Below are 24,880 nucleotides of genomic sequence, written 5' to 3' on the forward strand. Positions count from 1 at the left end.
TTCCCTTGAGCAGCGCGGTGATAAATTTACTAGTCGGATATCAAAACACCGACAGTTGGCGTGCCATGTAGGGGAAAATCGTGCACTCACATTTGTGATCAGGGCGTCGATGGCACCCTCCACCTATATCAGACATGCTCTCGGTGCGGCCCCCAGTGGCCGCATCTATTTGGGAGCCTTGAGTTCATTGACGTTGACGGGCCGATGCCCATCTCCGGTTGCTATCCCAGCCCGGACACTGTTGGCCTGTTGATGTTGGACTAGATACTTAGGGTTCGATACGTGGGCTGGCATTGTGGGTAGAAATTGACACTGAACCCAAAATTCCAGGCACCGTGGGCACCCATGGGCTGTTTTGGGCCCGTGAACGCTGGGGCTCCTGTTATTACATGTGAGGAAAGAGAAAAAAGTCCACACAAGCCCCTCAGCTAGACTCTCAAATCCTTTGCTAAAAAAAAGCTACTCCCAAATCCCAATCTACACGTGACCTGGCTGTTTGCCACCAATCTTGCGCCGCTCGGCATGTGTACTTATTTTTCTTGTTAGACCACTCAAATGGTTTCCAGAGGCGGTATGAATTCTGACCATTTCTAATAAGCAATTCCATTGTGTATGTCCTTGATTTTTTTTTTTGCAAAATTGGAAATTAAAATTCAACTTGTATACGGAGCAAAGAAAAGATAAATCTCATATGTGAATTGAGCTGAAATTTTATTCAGGAGGTCAAATGGAGAAACTGAATTTTTTAGATAGTAAAATGACCTTTTCATACGGTCATAGTGTGGCACAACAGTGGCAGTCTGCACGCCAGGCTTTGATACCTCGAATATGATGACAATTTCACATGTTTAAGTATAGAAGTTGGATTTTGGAATGTTCAGGGAGGGAGATGGGAGTAAGATTTAAAATAAACTTCTCGAAATAGAGGTTGTATAGATAAACAACTAAATAAATTGGATTCCATTTGAACTCCAAAATCTAATCTTTCACTGGACCAACCGACACAATATTAACTTTCAGATTCTAACAACAACATAAAGAACATTATTCTGAACTACTACACTTGGCAATAGACAAATGCCTTGTAGGACTAATTGGCCCAATGAATAAATACCTAGCCTTTACTATTTAGTGACATGACAGTTACTGAGTACTTGGTCTTCTCCTCGACGTGTTTGGCCACATTACATGCATAACTCTTGAAGAGTTCATCAAGTATCTGTTCACCAAAGTGGCTTGCAAACAAAGGTTCCATCACTGCTCTAAGGCTCCTAGCAACATTCACTCCACTTTGAATACTATTCGGTACAAGATCACCTTCACTTTCATCGTACGGGTCCCAATTTGACTCAAACAGTTGGATGTGGCCGATGTTGAACAGCCCACTCTCCCTAACAATTTTTGTCACCTCATCAACTGATGGCCCATAAATGGGCAGATTGAAGGAGTTCAGTTTTTCCTTGTCCACTATACCCTACAGCAAATGGTTACAAGAACATTGTGTTCAATCGGTTTATGTATTGCAGACCCCAATAAGAACTTCATCAATCTGTCTTCCAAGATTTACAAAAAAAGAGAGAACGTTATTTTACTTAAAATGGTACGGTATGATATTTTGTTTACTCAGGTGCAACACATTTAATCACACCCCTTTGCTTCCTGAACTTTTTAAAAAATTCCCAACAAACTCAAAAATGTTGGTGGCATCGAACAATGATTCCAAAATTAGTCACTAGCAGAAGACTACTAGGTAGGGTTACTCTTTCACTTACATTTTGTTTGTTAAAAGAACTTGCTGATACAACTTTTAATTTTGAAAATAGTTATCACATGCCATGAACTAGATGTATGTGTTTATATATAATCGCTTTCTCTAGTTCTCAAACAAATATTTTTTATTTCTCGGTCACTTAAAATTTTCCACTACTATGCTAAAAAATGGTAGTACTGCACATATGCAGCTTTAGTAAGGTTTACTACCATTTGACACCTCATATGAAAACAAGACATGTGAGTTGTTTGATATATGTTGATGATCTCATGGATCAAAAAAGTGGCCGAAATATAATAAAGTTTGCTAGTTTTATTTAATCTCATGGCCACTTTAAAGTTAAAATGAGACCTACTTTGCTACACATGTACGTGCATACAACTTCAGTAAATATTCACCACAATTTGATAATGCACATAAGATCAAAGCATGTGTGTTGCGTGATGTTTATCTAATTGTTGAAACACCGTCTATAAAATAGTAATTATTAGACACACAAAAATTAGTCATTCTGTATATCATACATAATATATATGTTCATGTACCTCTGCTACAAGAGACTGCATAGCTTGCCCAAGTGAAAGGATCAAGATGCCCAAGAGGGGGGGGTGAATTGGGCTAATTCTAAATTTCTTTGCAATAATTAAAACCTATGGTTAGCCCAATTAACCCCTTGTGCCTAAAGAGTGTATCTAATTGTTCTACCGCACAAAAGACTTGCAACCTAAGTTCCAATCCTACTCTAGCATGGCAATTCTAAAAATATAAAGACATAAATTGAATTGCTCAAAGTAAATGCTCAAAGTAAATAGAGAAGGAGGAACGCGGCGATGTTTTGCCGAGATATCGGAGAGTCACCACTCCCCACTAGTCCTCGTTGGAGCACCCGCGCAAGGGTGTAGCTCCCCCTTGATCCACGCAAGGATCAAGTGCTCTCTACGGGTTGATTCTTCGACACTCCGTCGTGGTGAATCACCCACAACCGCTCACAACTTGGCTTGGGTCATCCACAAGCTCTCCGGATGATCACCAAGCTCCCAATCACCACCAAGCCGTCTAGGTGATGGCGATCACCAAGAGTAACAAGCACAAACTCTCACTTGACCATGACAAGCCTAATGAGAAGATGGATGCACACTTTGCTACTCTTGATCTTCACTAATGAGGGCTCTCTTTGGGATTCTCAAATCTTAATCACCTCACTAGGACCTTGCTCTTCTTGGCACTCTCTAAGGTATTTCTCAGCTATTGGAATGAGCAAAAGTACCCCCACACACGAGCGGAGGTTGTATTTATAACACCGGCTGAAAAACAAACCGTTATGTGCCTCTATGGGGTGACCGAATGCTCCGGTCATGTTGACCGGACGCACCGGTCAGTATACCCTGAGCTCCAGTGGTTATGAGTTGATCAGACGCTGGCAGCGTCCGATCAACACTGACCGGATGCGCCTGGTCACGTTTTCCCCTCACTGGAACCTTATTGATGTCGACCGGACGCTGGACCTCCAGAGTCCGGCCACTTGCTGAGCAGCGTCCGGTTAGTAACCGGAACCTGATCAGCGTCTGGTCAACATTGACCAGACATGTCCGATCAGGATTCTCCCTCTTTGGGACCGTACTGGAGTCGACCGGACGCTAGCCCTCAGCGTCCGGTACCATGACCTCACATCGTCCGGTCACTTCCAGACGATTTCACCTTGGTCAAATGAACTGACCGGACTCTGAGCTAGTGTCTGGTCACACCGGAGCCAGCGTCCGATCAGTATTTGACCCTGCATTCATTTCCAACTCTCGAACATATGTGAATGAAGTTTGCTCCATTGAATCAAAGGGCTATTATGGAGCTACCTAGTGCTAGTTTTAACAAGTGTGCACCACACCTAACTCACTAGTCTCACCTAGGTCAAGCTACTCGTTCATACCCCCCTTAATAGTACGGCCAAAGGAAAAACAAAGTCCTAAACTACTCTAAGTGTCTCTCCAACTCCAATCGACACTTAGAACTAGTCCATCCTTAACCTTGTCGTCCATCCTTTGAAAACTAAAACGATTTCCATCGTAGGGGCATGACAACCATGATTGCCCAATCGATCTCCATTACCGTGACCTAACTCAATTGTTTCTGCAAAACACATGTTAGTCACAGTAATCACGTATTGTCATTAATCACCGAAACCCAACTAGGGGCCTAGATGCTTTCAATCTCCCCCTTTTTGGTGATTGATGACAATACTACCTCGAGTATGTGAAAGAGATGAGGTTTTTAACATGCTTGGTTCATATAAGCTTTTGGCAATAAGAACAGAGGTGTTAGACAAGCTTATATGACCCAAGCCAACATGATGTACTCAAAAGATATGAAATAAGCATGAGTACAAGTAATAAAGCTCATTTGCATCGAAGTTAAAACGCGGAAGCAAAGGCAAATGAGCAAAACACAAGTGATATGACATATAAAGAATTCAAAGTAGAGAGCACACATGTCATATATCACGATCACGTAGATATCACTATCACATAGATATAGTAGTAAACATGAATGCATAATGTATCACGCACACAAAAGCATAATAGTGTATCTCACAAATAGAAACTCCAAATATAAATAGATAAGCTAATATAATAACTAAGCTCCCCCTAGATAAGTAGCTCCCCCTAAGCCTTACATACTCAAACCCTCTCCCCCTTTGGCGTCAAACACCAAAACCTATGGGTCTATCGGCGGGGCTGCAGCGGATGAGCCGGGCGCTGAGATACGAGGAGCAAGGTGGAACTGGGTGCCATCATCGTCTGATCCTGAGCTCTGGGCTACCTGACCCTCTAAAGCTGGAAGTGATGCAGAAGCAATCTGGGTTGGATCAGGAACTAGTGCTACTGTAGGCTGAGCTGGTATAACTGAAGCAGCTGGCTCTGATGATGCCACTAAAGAGGGGAGCATCTCTGTCGTCACTGTGATAGGTGCAACAATAGAAGGACTTGGAACATGCAGGTATGGAGGAGTGGGCTGCCCTATCAACTCACTGAAGGAGGCTCCAAGACTCCTGGAGACTAAAGTGTCTGGCTCAAGTAGCAACGACGTCTGTGCCGGTGTGAAGCCCATCTGGAGTGGTGTGAACTATGGGGCTACCACTGGCGAAGCGAACCACTAGGACACCTGCTCTATAGGAGAAGCATACTATGCTGGTGGCTGTCCCTGACTCTGAAGCCCACTAGGCTGTAATGCTAGAGTCATTGAAGTGGTGGTAGGCTAACCAAGCTGGGGCAAAGCCTATGGCGGTGGGGCCCCAATCGCTGTCACTATGTGTTGCATGAATCCGAGAAGCTACTGCTGCATGAGGATCTACTGCTGATGCATGGCCTGCTGCTGCTGATGTAGAGCATGTGTCTATTGCTGAATAACAAGCTGCTGGCACTGGAACTCGTCCTGTTGAGTCTGGAACTATGCAAGTGTAGCAGCTATCTCCTGAGCCTATCTGGCCTGGTCCTGCCTCATCTGCTCAAGTATAGCCAGAAGAGCGGGGCCAGTCTGCAGGGCAGGTGGTGCTGAACTAGAGCTATCGGCCTCAGCATCATGTCGTCGTGGAGGCATATGTGGAATGAGCTAGTAATCATCATCAGAACTATCACTGGGCTCGCTAGTGACCAACCCCTCCTGCTGAGCAAGCTCCTCCTACTCTATAGCTACAATACCCTTGATGATCTCATCCTACTAAGCAGCAGACTCTGGCACATCAGGACGACGGCGTGGCTGACTCGGTGCCTATGGTGTACTATGGTGGATCATCTGAGATAGGTTATAAGCAGGGAACTCTATCGTGGCACCACTGTACTTAGCAATCATCTCAGGCGACTTAACTGACATAGCTCTGTGGATAAGGAATGTGACCTAGTGAGCATAGGGTAGCTGCCTGTGACCTCTAAAGCCCTCAGCTATAGTGTCCTCCATCTCTGACAGAAGAAGATCCCAGATGTCAAAGACTGTCTGCTGCATGAGAGAGTTTAGAAGCCATAGTTGAATCCGAGTCAATCCCTCTCTATATCCCATCCTCAGGAGTAAAGTCCTCCTCATAATAGCCTCAAGCACGCGAGCAGTGGGCGTGAGATCACTAGGGTTCCTCCTCGACCCCTCACTAAAGGGCTCTGTAAAGCAGTGACGTACCAAGTCTGTAGGGGGTACCATGCCACCATGAGGGCATCTGGGGGGTAGTCTGTCCATAGCACACCTCATGGAGTCTGACTGGCTGCTCCTGAAGCCTGAGAATCTCCCTGGCCCTGGTGCTCATCAACCGATAGTCTCTGCCACCGAATACAAAGTGAATAAAGTTATGGTGTGGGTCAATAAAGAGAGAAGCATAGAACTGCCGAACCCAAGATGGAACATATAATCTAGTCCATCCAATCAGATCTGTCAGCCCTAGTAGATATGCAAGGTAGGGGCGAATGTGCTCTCCAGCTGCTGCAACAATAGACTCTATGTTGCATACTCTCTGTGGTCTGAAGACTGCTCCACTGTTCAGATAAGCATTGTAGAAGTCCTCCTGTAGGGGTGTATATAATCCCTCTAATGCTCTCTCATCCCTCCTGGGTGGAAACCACACCTCAAAGTCAACAAACCTCAACTGCTGCACCTACTTGGCTATGGCGGCCCTCAGGTCAAGATGGGTCACTGGAGGCGGACCCTGTGGTCGAGGTGGTGGACGAGAACCCCTCCTCTGAGTGACTGGCCTCGGTGAAACTAGGACACGAGTGCGACCAGAGCGGCGTAACTATGGTTGTGGTGCTGGCTCTGTCTCCTTGGCCTACTGGACCTGCTCACCCTCCTGAGACTGCTGTGACGGCTGTGCCTCCTGAGTCTGCTCTGCTGGCAGTGCCTGCTGCTATGACTCCCCCTGAGGCTGAATCTCATCAATAGTATGATGCCGTCCTGCAACCATGACGGTCCCAGGTGGACCACCATGAAGGCGCTCAACACGCTCAATGCCCTCCATCGCTCCTGGTGGAAGCGGATCTATAATAACAACTCCACTACGTGCACCTCCTCTCTCGGCATGCTCTGTGGCCTCAACAACTGTAGCTACTCTCGCTGTCTCTGCATCTAGATATTTGCGCTTCTAGGTTGCTAGCTTCTTTGTTGCTTTGCCTTTAGGATCTACAGGCTAGCGAGACGGGGGCCTCCGATCCTCATCACCGGGACCACCACCAACATTCTTTGTGTGAGCCATCTGATAATCTAAAGAAAAACTGCCACTGACAAAGATCAACTGTCAATCTGATGCTTCCGAGGCTTGGCCTCGATCCGTACTCGCGAGCTTGGCCCCAAGTTAACTGACAACTGCCACACGATCTCAATGGCACCGACTCGCTGCACGATGAAATAGATAGGATATACAAATAAGTACAATGTATCTAATAGATGCGAAACCCTAGGAAGCAAGCAATTTAGATACAAAATTGAAACGCGGGGCTTGCTACCTGATGAACCGGCGATCCGATGGAAAGATAAGCGATACGTGGGGAACCACCGAATCTAGGTTTAGGGTTGCGGTGAACAGTGAATCGATGGCCCTGAATGAGATTGAAATCATGGTGAGCAGTGAAATGACTGGCTTGATGAATAGCAAGGTCACGACAAAGTCGCGATATGGATGCTAGGGCACGACACAGGGTCTTACTGGCGCTATGCAGAAGCTAGGGCTGGATCAATGCAGAGCTAGGGCACGGCGTAGACTTCGGCGCCGGAGTGGGGCAGTGGCGGCGCACTAGGTGGCTCTAGTAGCGGTGCTGACGATGTTGCCGGCGCTTAGTGCGGTTGAGCGGTGGCTCTAGAGCACGGCGGCGTAGGCCACAGCAAGGGAGGACTTCGGCGTAGGTGCGGGCGAAGCTGCTCGGTGGCGCGTGTGCTCAGGATGGCATGGCACGGCGGTGCTTAGGCAGGAGCAGGGTGGTGCGGCAGGTGAGCGAGGCGTGCAATGGCGCTCGAGCTATGGAGGTCGTGGTGGTGCTTGTGGCGGCTAGGGCACTGGACGGTGATGACGGCGCGACTGAGATGAGTTAGGCCGAGGTACGGCGCGCCGAGACTAAATAGGGTGCCCCCCCCGAGTCAGAGAAGGAAAGGGGAAAAGAGATCTCATGCCGCATGTTTTCTACTGACCGGACGCTCTGGTGGTAGTGACCGGACGCTACCACCCAGCGTCCAGTCGATTCTAGAGAGGTCCAAATGCTCTGGAATCGCGACCAGACGCGTCCGGTGGACACCGACCGGACGCAGCCAGAGTCCGATCACCTAGCCTTGACGTCTTCATCATCGACCGGACGCTGAAGCTCCTTCTGACCGGACGCTGGAAAAACACTATTTCAGCGTCTGGTCACTCCTTCGGCAGCAGGTTCACCTTGTGTGAACTGACTAGACGCTGGACATCAGAGTCCGGTGCAGCGTCCGGTCACTCCTTCTTCAGCAAATCTTCAAAGTCCTTCGCGCTGCCTGTTCCCAATCAAGTCCCAACTCCAATAAGATCCAAATAAACACCAATTGGGACTGATGTGAGTGACCTCTCTCAAACCCTCAAGTTTTTCAAAATATTTTGCCTTAGGCTATAATTCTTTTTAAGAAAATAGGCAATAAGAGGGCAATTTGAAGACAAACTGACAAAACAACATTCATGCATATGCAATGCAATACTTGAATGTAAATCTAGTTGCTTGTCAAGTTTGATCCAAGGTTAAGCTTCTTCACACGCTTTTCGGCGGTTATCTTAACCATGTTAGACAAGCCCTATATGCATTATAAAGCATTAAACATGTTGTATATTACAATGCAATGCAAGGGACAACACAAGCTCAATTTTTAGTGAAGTTACTAAAATCAAGCACATTGAGTTCATTCCGCAATCTACAAAATGTTGCCTCATCTAGCGGTTTAGTAAAGATATCCGCCAATTGATCCTCGGTCCTTACACCTTCTAGTGATATATCATTTTTAGCAACATGATCTCTAAGAAAGTGATGGCGGATATCTATGTGCTTGGTGCGAGAGTGTTGAACCAGGATTATTTGCAAGTTTTACCGCACTTTCATTGTCGCACAAAAGAGGTACTTTATCTAGAACTACACCATAGTCTAGCAAAGTTTGTTTCATGTAAAGTATTTGTGCACAACAAGCACCCGCGGCAATGTATTCCGCTTCGGCGGTGGACAAAGCCACACTATTTTGTTTCTTGGAGGACCAAGACACAAGTGATCTACCAAGCAAATGACACCCTCCGATGTGCTCTTTCTATCAACTTTGCAACCGGCATAGTCTGAATCGGAATAGCCAACTAATTCAAATATAGCTCCTTTGGGATACCAAAGGCCAATGCTTGGTGTGTGCTTAAGATACCTAAGGATTCTTTTTACGGCAATTAAATGAGTTTCCTTAGGATTAGCTTGAAATCTTAGCACACATACACACACTAAACATGATGTCGGGCCTAGATGCGGTCAAATATAACAAGCTACCAATCATAGAGCGGTAGAGAGTTTGATCAACCAGGGTTACCTCCCTCATCTAGGTCGAGATGTCCATTGGTTGGCATTGGAGTCTTGATTGGCTTACATTCATCCATCTTGAATCTCTTGAGAAGATCATTAGTATATTTCTCTTGAGAGATGAAAATCCCTTCTCTCATTTGCTTGACTTGAAAACCAAGAAAGAATGTAAGCTCTCCAATCATTGACATCTCGAACTCCTTCGACATCAATTCACCAAATTCTTTGCATGAATCTTCATTTGATGATCCAAAGATGATATCATCAACATACACTTGACAAATGAAGATATGCCCATCAAGCTTCTTGGTGAATAGTGTGGTGTTGACCTTCCCAATGGTGAAGCCCTTCTCAATAAGGAAGTCCCGAAGGCGCTCATACCAAGCTCTTGGGGCTTGCTTAAGCCCATATAGTGCCTTGGACAACCTATAAACATGATTAGGATATCTAGGGTCTTCAAACCTGGGAGGTTGATCAACATAGACTAGTTCATTAATAAAGCCATTTAAAAATGCACTTTTCACATCCATTTGATAAAGTTTTATTTCATGATGTGATGCATATGCAAGGAGGATACGGATGGCTTCTAATCTTGCAACCGGGGCAAAGGTCTCTCCAAAATCCAAACCTTCAACTTGAGAGAACCCCTTTGCAACTAGTCTTGCCTTGTTCCTCACAACAACACCTTGATCATCTTGCTTGTTTTAGGAACACCCACTTTGTTCCAATGACTCTTGCACCTTTTGGCCTGCTCTTCAAGAGTCCAAACTTCATTGTGGGTGAAGTTGTTCAACTCTTCATGCATGGCATTTATCCAATCCGGATGTTGAAGAGCTTCTTCTACCTTAGTAGGCTCAAAGCAAGAGACAAAAGAGTGATGAGCAATAAATGAAGCAAGTTTTTGAGATCGAGTCATTACACCCTTTGATGGACTCCATATGATGAGATCTTGTGGATGATCATGAAGTAGGGGTGTATTTCTTCTATTGACCACTTGAGGGGGAGGTTGTGGAGCATCAACATCTTGTGCTTGTACCACTATTTGTTCATGGGAGACATGAGTATCTTCATTTTCTACTCTCCCATCTTTTTCATCATCTTGTTGCACACTTGATGAAGAAGGTGGATCAATCACTTGTACATCATCTTCATCATCTTTAGGCTTGATGTCTCCAACCGGAATGTTCTTCATAGCCTCCCTCAATGGTTCATCACCTACATCATCAAGATTCTCATGTGCTCCTTGGGAGCCGTTAGATTCATCAAATTCCACATCATATGTTTCTTCAACCAAGCTGGTGGCATGATTAAATACTCTATATGCTTTGGACTTTGATGAGTAACCAACAAGAAAACCAATATCACAATGTCTTTGAAACTTCCCTAGGTGTTGCCGCTTCTTGTAGATGTAGCATTTACAACCAAACACCCTAAAGAAGGAGACGTCCGGCTTCTTCCCATTGAGCAACTCATAAGGTGTCTTGCCAAGGAACTTTTGAAGGAATAGACGGTTGGATGCATAGCATGCGGTGTTGATTGCTTCCGCCCATAAAGCTTCAGGGGTGTTGTACTCATCAAGCATTGTTCTTGCAAGAATGATCAATGTCCAATTCTTCCTCTCAACTACACCATTTTGTTGAGGAGTATACGTTGCGGAGACTTCATGTTTGATTCCAACTTCATCACAATAAGCTTCTATGTTTGTGTTGTCAAATTCTTTCCCATTGTCACTTCTTATCTTCTTGAGCTTCACTTCAAATTCATTTTGTGCTCTCTTGGCAAACTTCTTGAAGCAAGATGCAACTTCGGATTTGTCATAAAGGAAGAATACCCATGTATACCTTGAATAATCATCAACAATCACAAGACAGTAAAGATTTCCCCCAAACTCTTGTATGTTGTTGGTCCAAATAAATCCATGTGAAGGAGTTCTAGCACTCTTGCGGTTGACATGAAAGCTTTTGTTGGATGGGTATTTGCAACTTGCTTGCCGGCTTGACATGCACTACAAAGCTTGTCCTTCTCAAACTTCACATCCTTCAACCCTCTCACCAAGTCATTCTTCATAAGCTTCTTGAGTGAGCTCATTCCAACATGAGCAAGTCTTCTATGCCATAGCCACCCAAGTGTTATTTTGGTGAATAGGCATGTCTTCAAGTTTGCATCTTCGGAGGTGAAGTCCACTAGATATAGGTTGTTGTATCTAAATCCTTTGAATATCACATGATCATCATCCTTCTTGGATACAACAACCTCCTTCTTGGTAAACAAGCATTGGAAGCCAATATCACATAATTGTCCAACGGATAGCAAGTTGAAACTCAATGAAGCAACATATAGCACATTGGAGATGGAGTGATCATTTGATATTGCCACTTTGCCCAATCCTTTGACCTTACCCTTTGAGTTATCTCCAAATGTGATTCTTTCTTGCCCATCTACTTCTTCATCTAGTGAGGTGAACATACGAGGATCACCGGTCATATGTTGTGTGCAACTACTATCAATAACCCAATGACTTCCACTGGTCTTGTAGTTCACCTACACACAAGAGATCAAGCTTTAGGAACCCAAACTTGTTGAGGGCCCTTCACCTTCTCAACAAGTGACTTTACAACCCAAATTTTTTAGGCCTATTCTTATTTGGAGGTCCTAAGAACATCACTTTCATCTTTCCATTAGAATCCTTTCTAAGCATGTAGTGAGCATTGAAGGCAAAGGGTCTAGCATGCTTGGGCAAGGGTTGTGGTGGTGGAGTTTGACACTCATGAGCAAAGTGGCCTTCTTGTCCACACTCAAAGCATCTCTTTGGCTTTGGCTTTGGCTTTGGCTTTGATTGTTGTTGTTGAGCTTGAGCCTTCTTCTCTTTGTTTGCCATGTACCCAATGCCACTTCTATCCATCTTCATGATGGTGTTCATTAGAAGATCACTTTGAAGATACTTGCCTCTAGTGAACTTGCTCAATCCAATCTTTAGATGCTCTTTTTCCAACTTGAGCTTCTTGTTTTCTTCCTTGAGAGCATCACTACTTTTATCTTCCTTGAGTGCAACATTGTTTCTCTCTTCCTTGAGTTTCTTGTTTTCTTCTTTTAGCTTCTCATTCTCAAGAGCCAAGTCACCATCATGATCAAGAGTTTCTAGCACAATGGTGTTGTGGATTTTGAGCTCTTCAAACTCTTTCTTTAGCTTTTCATTGTCATGCTTGAGCTTGACATACTCATCATAGTCATTGCACTCAACCACTTGCTTGCCTTTGCCACTAGATCCTTGCTCAATGCTCTCATCAATTAAATCATCACATGATGTAGCTATATCAATCTTAACAACATCGTTAGTAGCATCATGTGGCTCATTTGGTAAAAATTCTTGAGCAATAATAAGATTGTCATGATTAATCTTGAGAGTAGTATATTCATCTTTTAGCTTGTTATGGCTAGTGATGAGCTCTTTGTGCACCCACTCAAGTTTATCATGTTTATCTTTAAGCTCTTTCTTAGAAGATTTGAGCTCCTTGAGTTTGGATGACATAGCATCATTTGCTTCTCTAAGCTCAACACTAGCCTTTTCGGCTATCTCACATTTAGCTAAAAGAGAATCATTCTTAATCTCAAGCTTTTCATTTTTAGCTCTAGTCTTTATAATGATCTTAGTGTATTTCTTTAGCAATTTAGCAAGATCATCATAAGTAGGTGACTCATATTCATCATCATTTCTATCACTATCACTATCACTATCATCATTATGAGCATGATCATCACCACTACTATCATCATCATGTGATACCTTTCGTTCACCTTTGGCCATAAGGCATAGGTGTGTAGAGGATGATGGCGATGGTGGCGGTGAAGATGATGAGTCAATAGCAATGGCGGCCACCTTCTCGTTGTCACTATCATCATTGGATGATCCACTAGATGAATCAATGTACGTGAGCCAATCACCGACGATGTAAGCCTTTCCACTCTTCTTCTTCTTGTGGAAATCCTTCTTCTTGCCATCTCTCTTCTTGTATGGCTTGTTCTTTTTCTTCTCATCTTCATCTTCATTGCTTGAGTCATCTTTCTTGCCCTTGTTCTTGTTCTTGAACTTGTCTTTCTTGGGCTTTGTGCATTGGTGAACGAGATGACCAAGTTCTCCACAATTGTAGCAATCCATCTCGGAGATTGGCTTCCTTCTAGAGCTTGTGAAGAACTTCTTCTTCTTGCCATCAAACTTGATGCCACTCTTGTTGAGCTTCTTTAGCATCTTGGCGGTCTTCTTCACCATGAGAGTAAGACTTTCATCATCAACTTCATCTTCACTTGAGCTCTCATACTCAAGTCTTGCTTTGCCCTTCTCTTGGCTAGCTTTGAATGCTAAGTCCTTATCTTTTTTCTTGGTAGAGGATGAGCCATCTTGTGGTGTGATGTGCATGTACATCTCATGAGCATTGATCTTCCCTAAGATTTGTGTCAGTGTAGCGGTGGAAAGATCACCATGATGTAGCACGGTCACAATATGCCCATATTTGTCAATGGGGAGGACACTCAAGATCTTTCTTACAACATCGGATGGTTGCATTTGAGTGAGTCCAAGCCCATTGACTTCCTCTACAAGAACATTCAAACATGAATACATTTCATTAGCACATTCTTTAGGAAGCATTTCAAAAGAGTTGAGCTTTTTCATGACAAGATGATAGCATTCCTCACGGTCACTCTTAGTTCCCTCATGGAGCGCACAAACATCCGACCATAGTGCATGGGCATCTTTGTAGTTCCTCACTCTATTGAACACATTTTTGCAAAGGCCTCTAAAGATGGTGTTTTGAGCCTTTGCATTCCACTTCTCGTAATTTACCTCATTGCCTTGTAGGTTAGCAGCGTCCTGAGGTTTTGGGAAGCCTTGTGAGGCGGCACTAAGTATACCAACATCTAGAGCCTCTAGATACGCATCCATGCGAATTTTCCAATAAGGAAAGTCATCTCCCTCAAAGATAGGAGGAGGTCCATCCCCGTGAGACATCTTGCTCTAGGCGGTTAAGCCTAAATAAGTGAGCATGAGGCTCTAATACCAATTGAAAGGATCAAGATGCCCAAGAGGGGGGGGTGAATTGGGCTAATTCTAAATTTCTTTGCAATAATTAAAGCCTATGGTTAGCCCAATTAACCCCTTGTGCCTAAAGAGTGTATCTAATTGTTCTACCACATAAAAGACTTGCAACCTAAGTTCTAATCCTACTCTAGCATGGCAATTCTAAAAATGTAAAGACATAAATTGAATTGCTCAAAGTAAATGCTCAAAGTAAATAGAGAAGGAGGAACACGGCGATGTTTTGCCGAGGTATCGGAGAGTCGCCACTCCCCACTAGTCCTCGTTGGAGCACCCGCGCAAGGGTGTAGCTCCCCCTTGATCCACACAAGGATCAAGTGCTCTCTACAGGTTGATTCTTCGACACTCCGTCGTGGTGAATCACCCACAACCGCTCACAACTTGGCTTGGGTCATCCACAAGCTCTCCGGATGATCACCAAGCTCCCAATCACCACCAAGCCATCTAGGTGATGGTGATCACCAAGAGTAACAAGCACCAACTCTCACTTGACCACGACAAGCCTAATGAGAAGATGGATGCACACTTTGCTACTCTTGATCTTCACTGATGAGGGCTCTCTTTGGGATTCTCAAATCTCAATCACCTCACTAGGACCTTGTAATTCTTGGCACTCTCTAAGGTGTTTCTCAGCTGTTGGAATGAGCAAAAGTACCCCCACACACGAGCGGATGTTGTATTTATAACACCGGCTGAAAAATGAACCATTATGTGCCTCTACGGGGTGACCGGACGCTTCGGTCATGTTGACCAGACGCATCGGTTAGTATACCCCGAGCTCCAGTGGTTATGAGTTGACCGAACGCTGGCAGCGTCCGATCAACACTGACCGGACACGTCCGGTCATGTTTTCCCCTCACTGGAACCTTACTGATGTCGACCAGACGCTGGACCTCCAGAGTCCGGTCACTTGCTGAGCAATGTCCGGTCAGTAACCAGAACCTAATCAGCATCTGATCAGCATTGACCGGACGCGTCCGATCAGGATTCTCCCTCTTTGGGACCTTACTGGTGTCAACCCGATGCTGGCCCTCAGTGTCACAGTAATCACGTATTGTCATTAATCACCGAAACCCAACTAGGGGCCTAGATGGTTTCACCAAGTAATCCATAAACATGATTGAGATTTCCATGGAATGTATATCTATTCTTCCTTCCTAGTAAAGTCAGCAACATTTGCCCACCAGGTGAAAGTTCTTCGTAGCATGGCTTAAGAAGCAATGACAAGTCTTTCTAGAACTGTTGCTGGTACATTTTCACCACTGAAGGTGGTGTAGTACTCATTATGTAAATGTTTCCTTTGTTTAGGTGTGTTGTGCTTTTGATATCCAATTCTTCTGGTAACTATGTAAATGCAACAACATAATGTAAGAACTGGGTTGTAAAGCAACCAAATGAAACTAAACATGGATACTCCCTCCATTCATAAGTCATTTTCAGTTTTTGTTCTAATTCTAACTTCTCCAAGTTTGGTAAAGTTTTTATAGTAAAATATTACCATCTACAATACCAAATAAACACAATATCAGAAATATTCCATGGTGGACTTAACAAAACTAATTCAATGTTATATAAAAGTTTGTGCATTATTTTTATAAACTTGGTGAAAGTTATAATAGTCGGACCGAGGACAAAATAAAAATGACTTACAGTTTGGAATTGAGGGAGTAAGAGGATATGGATCAATCAACTACATGGGAAGAAGTTGTATTGCACACTCAACTTCGATTGGATAATAATGGTACATTATTTTGTGGAACATACATATATAGTGGCATGGATTTTCAACCCTAAGCTTATGCACACTTATTGTCCTATCATTAATATAATTTGGTCCATGGCCTTGAAGGTTTGACCTTTTTTAATTCCATTTTAAAACATAGGGATTTCTTGTTGATGCCAAAATGGAAGGAAATCTATGTGTATGCAGATTATTGCACTAGGTGCGCGGACCTATTCATGTGTATCCTGGCCTTGTGGGGTTGCCCCCAAGTGCAACCTAATTTTTCTAAGTTCAAGTCGGTTTTAGGCATGAAAAAATATCTAGGTATATCTATTTTTGCAAGAACATATTAGTACAAGAAAGTATGATGAGTCTTTAAAAAAGCACATACATGCTAAGTTTACATGAACAAAATTTCAAATCTGAATGAGGATGGTTTATATGATAGAAAATAGTTAGTTCCTAACCTTTCTTATTTCACTTTGCTAGGAATCTCAAGACGATAGAGCAAACGGTGATGGGAGTGATACAAAAGATACTTTCCTAGTACAACTAAGGCTATAGGCAATAATTATAATTAAATGGCTAGATCGGCATTGTGACCCATAATTTTGGTCCGACCCATTGTGCCATGTTTGTGCTTCAGGTCTAGTGTCTCACCCCAATTAGTAGTATGGGCATGATCCATAACCTTCCCACATATATATACCCTTCATCCAAATGCCTCTCAACCATTTATCCTTATATTCCATTTCTTGCCCCATCCCATAGTCTCTCTCACATCTCGCACCACTTTGCCATTCTCGCTTTATCTGCCTCTTGCCACCATGGAGCCATGACTCCATCTTGTCCTTGTCGTTTCCTATCTTCCTCTCTTGCCTCTAATAACCTCTCTGCTTCTTTGCCTTTTCATCTCTAGCCTACTTCTCTAAACCCCATATATGGTTTCCCCTACTATAGTCTTTTATATTTAGTCTTGCCATTTGGTAGTTCTGGGCTTTAGCTATGTAGGTTCATGTTTTTTCGCAAACCCTAGATTTGTTTTCCCCTTTGAAGATTCATAGTTGACTAGATCTTTAGTTTAGGGTTTGTTCCAACTTTTTATGTTTCCTATTTGTTTGCGGTGTTTCATAGATCATTAGCTAGTACTTGCATTGCGCTAGTGTGGCATGTGCCATTGAGGTATTGTAGCCATTGAGTGCCGATAATGGAGGAGGATCTCAATCCAACCTCAACTGACCATGACTATAGGCCCTAAGGGGACACCAAAGAAGATGGCTTGGACATGATGCCTTGTTGGGAAGCAACGCACCCAAACTAATTGACTTGACTAGTCCTCATGGCAATCCTTTAGTTGAGAATGCATGGTTGCATGAGTATGGGAATAGGCATAAGAACCAATGGCTAGAAGAGCACCAAATCCTCCACCTTGATGTCTAAATGACTTCGTGAAGTTTTTCAAAATGGAGGATGGCTAGAAGAATAGTTGATTCTAAGTGCGACATATGCAAATCTACAACTCATTTTGTTGGCAGTACTAGCCATTTGATTCGACACCAGTAACACATAAAAATAATTGAAAGCCAACATAGTTTGCCTAGGGTTTAGTGCCTACTTTAGGTCAATCCTATTTGCACTATCCATCAATGGGATTACAACCTTGAGGTACTAAACTTTGTCTCTTCATTTCTAGAGAAGATTTACCACTTCACTTTGATCAGTCTAATGCCTTCGAGGAGTACATTATGTGCAATCATAATCCTAGATTTTTTTTTCTAGGCCAAACACTACTAGAGATTTTGTGAAACATTTCACTAAGCACCTTGTAATCTTTTGAAAAAACTTACCATTTTCTATTTTTTCTATTGTGCTTGCTTCTAATATTTGGTCCACTAATGCTAAGAAGGATCACCTTAGTGTGCCTACTCAATTTTCTTAATTATGAATGAGTATTGGAAATTAAAAAGGGTTATAAGGCTTTGGCTTATTTATGTGTCACATTTAGGTGTCAACATAACTAAGTGTGTTTCCTTTGTGTTAAATGAGTTTGGTTGAATTGATAAATTTTTCTATTACATTGGACAATGCTCATGCTAATTTTACTACCATGGACATTCTCACACCTATGTTCAGTGGTTATGTTGGCTCTCATTTTCCGCATTAGTGTTGTGCATGCCATATCATTCATCTATTGATAATATAACTCATCTACTGATAATTTTGGTTTGAAACACTTGAAGTCTTATATTGAGACTTTCAGACTGCAATTTCTTTATTAAACTCTTCAAACAAACATATTGCTACATAAGAAAGCTATTGTATTGGTCTGTGGTTACTACCTTGTAAGTTTGGTTTGCACTTGGATGTGGCATGAAACTCCACTTATCTCATGCTTACTATCACTAGCATGTGGGCTAGACACCTAGACTCGACTTGCTAAAGCACAATGGTATATATGTTAATAAAAAAACTTTAGAACTACTAGAGCTATTATGTGATTATATTGTTGCTCTATCTGGAGTTTAATACACATATCCATTGATCTTACATCATATTATTGAGATAGCTACACATTTGAACAATTATGAGAATGACAATTGTTTAAAGATGTTGTTCACATGAAGTTTAAATTTCTTAAACACTGAGATACCTATGCTACATCCATTTGCATTTATTTTGGATCCTAGAGCTAATTAAGATGAGAGGTTTTAACAATGTTCTTCAGCCTCTATCTAATCCCCTGGAGCATATTACTTTGAGGACCTAAATGAGGTCAAAACTAAATTAATTAATACATTTTCTAACTTTGAAAACCAATTTTGTTCAATGAGACTATAGAGGCTTTTCTAGCCAAATAGCTCCATCTACTAATATGAAAACCACATGGGCAAAAATATTTGGTGTTCCTAGTTCTAGTTCTATATTTGGTGTTGTAGGTTCCTCTTCTTCCTCTACATTGCTAAGGAAAGTACCATATGCCTTCAACCTTTGCAGAAGATGCAACTATTTTTGAATTGTCATCCTACCTTGATAGCGACACCATCACACATTACGATGCCCACTTCAACATACTTATCTGGTGGTAGGAGCACAAACTAACTTATCATATTATCTGTATATTAGCAAAAGATGTTACGATTGTACCAATGTGATTGAGGATTGGTGTTGTAATTTCACCCCAAAGATGGTGGAGATGTTGTCATGCTAAAAGGAGTAGGAGCAAGACAAAACTCAAGTGCAACATAATTTGTAGAAAAAAGGCCTTGAGGACTGCTCCATAAACATGTATCTAGCTTTGATGATGACGCTGATCAAGCTATAGGTGCAATGTAATTGAAGGAGTAAAATACATGGGCAGTCCATAACTTGTCCTGTCGTGTCATTAGGTCGCCAAACTCTTAAATTGCATTTTTAGGTCCTCAAACTTATCTTTGTGTATCGTCTAGGCCCCAAACTTTTGAAATGCAATTTTGAGGTCCTAGACTTATCTGAGCTTGTCATCTAGGTCCTTGAACTTGCCATGGTATGCCATTTAGGTCCAAATAGACCCGATCTACTTCGCATCACGACGCCACATGACACATCGGTTGGATCCAAACCTCATTATTCTTGATCGGGGAAGGAACTTAATGGCAAAGCAATCGTTCGCCTACCTCCTCCTCTTAAGGAGCACTAGCTTTGGCCTTGCCGCCTCCACTACAAATGATGCCATGGCCTTTGATGTGAATGATGATGAAGGCATGGAGTGGGGATGGCGAGTTGGTAACGGTGATACGATGCCACACTAGATTGGAATGCGGAGAAAGGAGGAGAGAATGGAGATGTAGTTAGAAGTGTGAAGGAGAGCATATAAAGATGGAGTGGTAGATTCTAGAGACCAAGATGTAGGTTGCTTGGACCTCGTCTGGACCTAGATGACACACCATGACAAGGTTTAGTACCTAAAATGATTTTTTAGAGTTCTAGACTTGGATGACACCCTCGAGACAAGTTTGGGTACCTGAAAAAGCATGTCAAGAGTTCAGGGACCTAGGTGACAGCATTAGACAAGTTTAGACCGCTCATGCATTTTACTCTATATTGAACTTTGCAAGACAGGTATGAACTAGAGTGTACTTTTTTAGGGTTTTCTTATGAGGGATGAATTTTTATATAAAAGGTTCTTTTTTTGCGAATCACAATAAAGACACAGACACTCATACATGGTACACGCACCTCTATGAATGTACCACACACACCCTATCCCTATGAGCACTTCTAAGGGTGTTTGGTTTCCCCCTCCTAAAGTTTAATCCCTATCACATCGGATGTTTGGACACTAATTTAGATTATTAAATGTAGACTAATTACACAGATTGAGGCTAATTTACGAGACGAATCTATTAAGCCTAATTAGGCTCATGTTTAGTCCTAATTAGTATCAAATATCCGATTTGACACCTCCTAAACTTTAGTCCCTGCATCCAAACACCCCAGACTAAACCAGTTTTTAACGAGGCATCCAACAATATAAAGAGCTCAAAATAATATTGAGAAAATTGTGTTTTTACCCTTGTCCAGTAAGTCAATTGTGATTAAACGAATTAAAAAAATTCTAAATCTGAAAAACAAAGGCCAAATGACCTTAGTGCCCCTTATCTATCTCCTCATCCCAAACGCACGGAGTGTCGCTATGTTCGGGCTCGGGCGCGGGTTTTCCAGCGGTGGCGCAGAAGCATCGAAGCGAAGGGGAGGCTGGCTCCAGGGTGCGGGCGCGGGGAGGGGCTGCCTCCCGACCGCGGCTCTAGGGTGAGGGCCACAGCTCCAGGCGCGGGGAGGCCGCGGCGACCACCCACGGGTCGGTGTGCGCGCGCCGGGCTGTGGCGGCGGCGCCCTAGGCGGCTCACCGACGGCGTCCCCCTGCAGATCCCGGCGTCCGCCTGTAGTTCCCGACGTCCACCCGCAGGTCCTGGCGGCGCCTAGCCGCGGGTCGTCTTCTTTCTCTAGGCGCCCGGCTGCGTGGCTGCAGGGGCGCGCGCAGAGGGCTCCACGCCTTACGGGACACCGGATCTCTCGAATCCATCAACATGGAAAGGTGCTTCATATTGTGTCAGCACATGGCGCTTAGGACACGTCATGTGTTTTATATGTGCTTCATATTGTTGTCATGATGCTAGCAAAATATTACAAAGGTGCTGCCAAAATTTTGAACATCTTTTAATATTAAATCTGAGTTGAAATAATTACAAGTTGTGCCAAATATATGTGACCAAAGTTAATCGATTGTGTCAACATATAATAAATAAATTTAATTCCAAATCAGGAGTAAAATCACAAATGGGCATAACAAACGGGGGTAAACTTATATGGGCATTTCTGTCCTTTTGTACAAAATCTAACACCGTTAAGGAAGGATAACGGAGTAGGGGTAAACTGGTGCTTCGTTTGAAAATCAAAGAGGTAAATTTACAAAATCAAAAATGGGTAAAATCACAATGTCAGTATAAAATATAGGTAAAAATGCAAGAGCCCCGGCCTATGGCCATGAAGTTTAAACTTGTGTATCTGACTATCTGTGATTGTGAACTATCTGATGAGATGAACTTGTGGATCTATGAAGTATGGACTATGTACATGTGGATATGTGTGGCACGTGAACTATGAGATGGTCAGATGAACTTGTGTTGTTTCACGTATTTATATCAGAAGAATTTGTGCATGTGAACATGCATATATGAGATGAATTTGAGATTGATTGGATCTTAATGTGAATTGATAAAAGACTTTTCACCCCGTTCGCTGGTCTAAAACTTGACTGAAATTGACTGAAAACACTATTTCGACTGAATTATTATGAGAGAAAAATACTATTTAGATTAAAAAAATTTGAATAAATTAAATATGAGATAAACCGAACCGAACCTTTATGTCACATGCTGATGGCATAGCACGTGGGGCTCTAGCTGGGTGCCTGGGTCTCGCCTAGGCGGTATTGAACGAGGCCCCGTTTAGTTCCACCCAAAAACCAAAAAATTTTACATAGTGTTCGTTCCATTGAATTTTGTGGCACATGCATGGAGTACTAAATGTAGACGAAAAAAAAAACTAATTACACAGTTCGCCGAGAAATCGCGAGACGAAATTTTTGAACCTAATTAGTCCATAATTAGACACTAATTACCAAATAACAACGAAAGTGCTACAGTAGCTAAAACCCAAAAAATTTTGGATCTAAACGCGCCCTCGCTCTGAACCGTGACATGTCTGATGGGCTGGCATAGCACGTGGGGCTAGCATGGAATGCCATGCCCTGGCAATCTGGCATCTTGTCTTGATCCTGTTGTCCCGCACAGATGACCACTGGGTCTGTCTAGCCATTCGAACGTCGATTTTTTTAAGTAAAATATAGGTGATATGTTCGTTTGAGCTTATCAATCGGTTTATCAGCTACAATCTATAATATTTTTTTTTCGTAAAAAAACAGCTTCAGCCAGCTTATCAGCGGCTTTGATATCAGCCGAACAGGCCCGAGATGCTCGATCTTGTTGTATTTTCAATGGATCAGCGCTAGCATAGAAAGCATTCATAAATCACAACACAAAAAATTTAGATCCCAGCCGTTTGGCACGACTTCTCCACATGCCATTTTGTGTCAAACGGGATAAAACCAAATGACTTCACCCAAGAATGTCATTAAATCGTGCTTTCACAAAGGATATGTGGAGTGTGGATGCAAAAATGGTGACTTCACCTCGTTGGGCACTGCATTTGGGCCACTGTTATATTCGTTCCATAGTTAAGTTCCATATATCTTCAATGATGCTAAAGATTTGGATCTTTCGCCCCACTACGTCGAGAACTTCTATTCGAATGCTGTTGTTTTGGTTCACACATGTACTATCATTTTTGCGTTGGTATAGTACGTGTACCCATTGATCTCTTAAGCTTTTCAAGATATCACTTGTCTCGATGGCCCCGCCGCCAACCTACTGATGGTAATATCATCTGTGGTTTGTTTAGTCGGTATGTTTTGGTCCTTCAACCATGTAGTTAATCGTTGCTTGTGCAGTTTCATAACCCACTCATCTATACGGCCATTTCTCTCCTCACTAATGAAATTCAAGTGTTCATCAATGTATGGTTGCATCAGTTCTGTAATCTGCAAGGCACTGTAATGCGCCCGACTCGCTTCTTTGTAACTATTGTCGATGAACACTTTTCTCTCATTGGTGTCCTTCCTAGCCAACCTACCCTTGTGATGAGAATTGGGTTTACTAATCCCTCTCTGTACTTTTAGGTACTCTTAACAGCACTCGATGACTTTTTTAGTACTATAACCCTCTATCATGGAGCCCTCTGGGTATGCTCGATTATGCACGTATTGGCTTAGAACCAACATGAACCGCTCATAGGACCACATTTCATGGAAGTAGCAAGGGCCTAGGGCCTCTATCTGATGAACCATGTGAATCATGAGATGTGGCATTATATAAAAAAGCGAGAGTTAAACACATATTTAGTTGGTTTTGGGTCTCCACCATGAAATCATGTAGGTCACTCAGCTCTTTCTTGCTAATCGTCTTCTGTGAGATCTTTGAAAAGAAGTAGCACATGCGGGTGATGACTAGACCTAATTGCAATGGGTAGGAACATTGTCAGCATCACATGACAATCGTGAGCCTTGTAGTTTTTTATTGATAGGTCCTTCATCGACAGTAGCCTATTCACGCTCGATGAAAACCCAGTCATAACTTTGACCCCCCTAAGGAAAGTGCATATCGCCCTCCTCTCTTCTAGGGTCAAGTTGAAGCTAGCCGCGGGCAGAGTGTATTTCCCATTACCCTCAGGTACCAGGTGAAGCTCTTCCTTAATATTTAGCTACACCATGTTTTTTTGTGATTTTAGACCATCCTTTGACTTGCCTGTGTCCATCAAGGTAGCAATGAGACTCTCAAAGATATTCTTCTACATGTGCATAGCATCAATGGCATGGGGACCTTGAAGTCTGGCCAATAAGGCAGATACTAAAAGAAGATTGACTATTTCTTGAAAGGTATGTTGGCGATAGGAGGTGTGCTTCTATCTTTCTTCGTCCCATCCGAATTCTTCTTTTCGAGGACTATACGTATGTTTTTCACCATTTTGAACACGTGTTGCCCATTTTGATGTCTCTCCGGAGGGGGTTCATTCTCTAGGGTGTTGTCATAATATATGAAGTATATCTTGCTGTGGTATTTGTGATTTGTCTTTAAGAAACGTCGGTACCTTAGGTAAATTGTCTTCTTGGATGCATCCAGGAACACCCATTTAGTACTATCCAAGCAGACTAAGCATCCCGTCTTCCCTTTGATCTATCTAGACAAAGCAAATAGCGCGGGGTAATCATTGTTAGTAACAAAGATCATACCTCTACATATGAAGTCCTTATTTCGGAACGCATCAAACATTGGCTCCCCATGCCTCCATAGCCTCTTCATTTCTTGCATCAAAGGCTCAAGGAACACATATATATCAATGCCTACTTGTTTCAGACCTGAAATGAGAATAGTGAGGAGAAGGTACTTTCTCTTCTAACATAGCCACATTGGGATGTTGTACATGGTCAAGATCACTAGACATGTGCCGTGGTCGTTGGTCCTCTCATTGAAGGGATTTATGCCATCGATGCTCAAGCCAAACCATACATTCCTTGGGTCAATGTTGAATTCTTTGTGCTTGTTATCGAAGCATTGCCATGGAGTACCATCGGCCGGGTGTGCAATCACATCATCAACCACCTTGCGCAT

The 24,880-nt window shown here is 42.9% G+C and overlaps 1 pseudogene; it reads right to left on the reverse strand.

Annotated features, from left to right (window-relative positions):
* Positions 1 to 1,114: 1,114 nt before the first annotated feature.
* LOC136525909 (anthranilate O-methyltransferase 1-like) lies at positions 1,115 to 24,880 on the reverse strand (annotated as a pseudogene).

The sequence above is a fragment of the Miscanthus floridulus genome, chromosome 19 (assembly GCF_019320115.1).
Source record: "Miscanthus floridulus cultivar M001 chromosome 19, ASM1932011v1, whole genome shotgun sequence".
NCBI classification, from domain to species: domain Eukaryota; kingdom Viridiplantae; phylum Streptophyta; class Magnoliopsida; order Poales; family Poaceae; genus Miscanthus; species Miscanthus floridulus.